Source organism: Colletes latitarsis, unplaced genomic scaffold (genome assembly GCF_051014445.1).
Source record: "Colletes latitarsis isolate SP2378_abdomen unplaced genomic scaffold, iyColLati1 scaffold0040, whole genome shotgun sequence".
Lineage (NCBI taxonomy): Eukaryota > Metazoa > Arthropoda > Insecta > Hymenoptera > Colletidae > Colletes > Colletes latitarsis.
In genome coordinates this window covers 152,501-156,131 of record NW_027488390.1, presented here as the reverse complement: position 1 = coordinate 156,131, position 3,631 = coordinate 152,501, and the positions used below count along the sequence as shown (strand labels likewise).

General features: G+C 52.9%; 1 pseudogene; it reads right to left on the bottom strand.

The window, feature by feature from the left end:
- Positions 1 to 2,311: 2,311 nt before the first annotated feature.
- Positions 2,312 to 3,631, bottom strand: part of LOC143350824 (large subunit ribosomal RNA) — a 3,125-nt pseudogene continuing 1,805 nt past the window's right edge.

The window sequence follows — 3,631 nt, the reverse complement described above, 5'->3', positions numbered from 1 at the left end:
CGGTTGGCGTCAACCTTTACCGCTTGCGCGTAGGTTGTTGCCGCACGAACTGGTACAGGTTTCACAGTCGGACGGGATCCCGTCGTCTGCGAAACCGTAGGGGCAACCCTCTCTGCGATCCTCTGGGAGGCTCTCACCTCTTGCCGGATCGCCGCGAGCTGTCCTTTCAGGAAAGAGTTCTGCACGAGAACCTCCTGGACTAGCTCGTAGAGAGCTGCCGCGTTGCCTACGATCAAGGCTCCGGTCTCCTTGCTGAGCCTGGATTCTTTTCCAAGACAGCTGGTCCGGATACCCTTGAACAATTTCGAGGCCTCTCCACTGATTTTGTCGAGAGGCCTGTTCGATGGACCAGGTGTCGCCTCCGCCGACACCTTTCCTGGCAACTCCTCGCCGCTTTTCCGGGCTTTTTCTGCCCTTTGCGGCTTCTCCTTTTTCACGACGGTTACCCAACCGTCGCTGTCAACTTGGCCCAATCCTCCGTCCGAAGACGTGGCGTTGCCTGCAGAAGTTGCCTTTGGCTTTTTGGCCTCCGGCTTCTTCGGTGGATTTGTGCGGGGTGGTGTCCCCGGTCCGTCCTTCTTGATATCCTTAATCGACGCAGGGGATATCGTTCCTGCCGGCTTAGGTGGTGAAGCCGTCTTTCGCGTCGAGGGTCTGGTGCAGGGGGGCGTTTTAGCGCCCTTACCTACTTCAACCGCCTTCGCTTTCTCTTTTTTCTGGGGTGGTGAAACCACCCCAGCTCTCTTACTCACCGCCGTCGTTCTGCCGGGAGCAGCGACAGCGGCCTCCTTCACTCCCTTTTCCCCCTTGCGGGGTACCGAGGCGTCAATGGGGGTTAATTTAATTTTTGGATCCATACTTATGTACTTTCCTTTTCGTCCCGGCGTGTGTCCCGGCCTCCATGGACCCTCAATTGGAACCCGGCTCCGCCTGGGTTAGGACTTGCACCCGGGATATAGTCCGCGAACAAAGGCCGACCGGGCTTTCCCCGGACTCCTAGGTTCACTTCCTCGCCCAATAGAACCCACGAGTGGTGTTCCGAGCCGATTGACTAGGCACAGGGCTGCTTTTCTCGCCTAGCCGCCTGTCTAGACGAAGCAGAGGCCAAAGGTACGTGTTGGGCAGCTACACTCCCGCAGGAGAGAGGGCCCTCAGATCCCAGGATCCTCCTTTCCGCCGACACAGGTCGCCACGCACGGCAAACACGTGGGGAACAAACCTCAAGCAGATGTTCCCTCTGCTTCGCTACGCCCGGTTTCTGCTCCCTGTTTTTGCAGGGAACCCGCTGCGTAACTAGGACATGACCTCGGGCATCATGTCCCTGTAGCATTAGCTCCAAAACGTGGGACTCGTCCTTAGCACGACTAGTAGAACTCACTTTGCCATCATTAACTATGCTCTTGACGCTTCAGCGTCCTTTTGCCATCGCCAACGACGGGAGCTGCTGTCAGCAGCGCGACGACGGTCTTACATGTATAAATACATGTTGTCTTTCGTCGTTGGCGTACCTTTCAGTGTTTTCGTCATACGCTGCATATCCTTCCTATATGCAGCGTCCGTATGGCAAGGACTCCGAGTCTGACAGAGCCGTACACCACCGGTTTACAGCTCGGAGTTGAGCTGGTCTAGGCGGAGTCTTCTAATGGCCAGGGGAGCGATCCACGTTTCGAGGCCCGTCTCCCTACCTAGGATACTAGCGTGGTTTCCCAGCCGACACCTTCAGGCAGTAGGGAGCAGCTCAGCTACTTCTACGGTGGCCTCCTTCCGTCATTCGTCTGGCATTACGACGTCTGCCACCAGATGTTTTGGTGTGCTGGGTTCTGCCAAGCCCAGCGGCGTATTGCTTTTCCCAGCGGCGTATTGCTTTTGGGGACGCATACAGACGTCGTTTCGTGTCTCATCCTGATCTTGGTTTTTGCTCAACGTGAAAAGGGGGCATATAGCCCCCTTTTTGATTTCTGGTGTCAGGATCGCCTCCTCGGAAAAGCATTAAAGCAGAAAGGGGGCTTATAGCCCCCTGGTATGAGTTAGGTCTTTCTTGGAGAAGTCCCAGATGTTCGAGTAGGAACTTTTGAAAAGTTCCTTAAAGTGAAAAAGGGGCATATAGCCCCTTTTTGTATAATATACCTTCTCCAATAAGCCTTAACGTGAAATGGGGGCCGAAGCCCCCAGGTGTTAAGTATACGCTAATCATAATGCTTCCCCATCTCTCTTTGCTTTCCTGACACCACTCTTTTCTGACATCTCTGTGTTTGCACAGTACGAATGACGGATCACGTCTTGCTCGGGTAGGTGGGGTCGCTACTCCCATACGGTGTGCCCCTGCACCGCCCCTGCCGAAAGTAGATAGGGACAGTGGGAATCTCGTTAATCCATTCATGCGCGTCACTAATTAGATGACGAGGCATTTGGCTACCTTAAGAGAGTCATAGTTACTCCCGCCGTTTACCCGCGCTTTTTTGAATTTCTTCACGTTGACATTCAGAGCACTGGGCAGAAATCACATTGCGTCAACACCCTTGGGGGCCATCGCAATGCTTTGTTTTAATTAGACAGTCGGATTCCCCTAGTCCGTGCCAGTTCTGAGCTGAGTGTTGAATGGCGGCCGAAGAGGACGATCGACGACGGCAAGCCGCCAACGAAAGCCTCGCAGCAAGGAAGATCCGCGGGAGGCCAAGGCACGGGACCGAGCTCGGATCCCGACGAGAACGAACGAATCCGTTCAACGCCGTTCACCTCGCCCAGGCCCGGCACGTCAGCCAGACTCGCTTCCCGACCAAGCCCGACACGCCCCGCTCCTCAGAGCCAATCCTTATTCCGAAGTTACGGATCCAATTTGCCGACTTCCCTTACCTACATTAATCTATCGACTAGAGGCTCTTTACCTTGGAGACCTGCTGCGGATATGGGTACGAACCGGCGCGACACCTCCACGTGGCCCTCTCCTGGATTTTCAAGGTCCGAGGGGAAGATCCGGACACCGCCGCAACTGCGGTGCTCTTCGCGTTCCAAACCCTATCTCCCTGCTAGAGGTTTCCAGGGAACTCGAACGCTTATACAGAAAAGAAAACTCTTCCCGGATCTCCCGACGGCGTCTCCAGGTCATTTTGGGTTACCCCGACGAACTACTCTTACGAGGGCCCGAATGGTATACGGTTCCGCTGCCGGGTTCCGGAATAGAAACCGGATTCCCTTTCGCCCGATGGGTGTGTGTCTCTCTCTCACATCGCTCAAGTTATTTTATTTTATAATCGTTTCGCACTTGTGTGACTCGTTTTTCTTTTTGGTTAAAAAAAACGTTTAAAAAAATTGCTTTTACACATATTTTTTTACACAACTCTACTATACTGTTGTTGCCATGATGGATCTTAATAATATAATATAATAAATATAATAAATATATATATATATGTATGTTTTTTCTCGTGTTCGAGTCAAAGTGGATGATTAAGCTTTGTAATAACTTCGTTTCGTTTCGTTTGCTGCGTTTTTTTAGGACACCTCATCTTCATAGGATTTCTCTTAGGGCTTAGGATCGACTGACTCGTGTGCAACGGCTGTTCACACGAAACCCTTCTCCACGTCAGTCCTCCAGGGCCTCGCTGGAGTATTTGCTACTACCACCAAGATC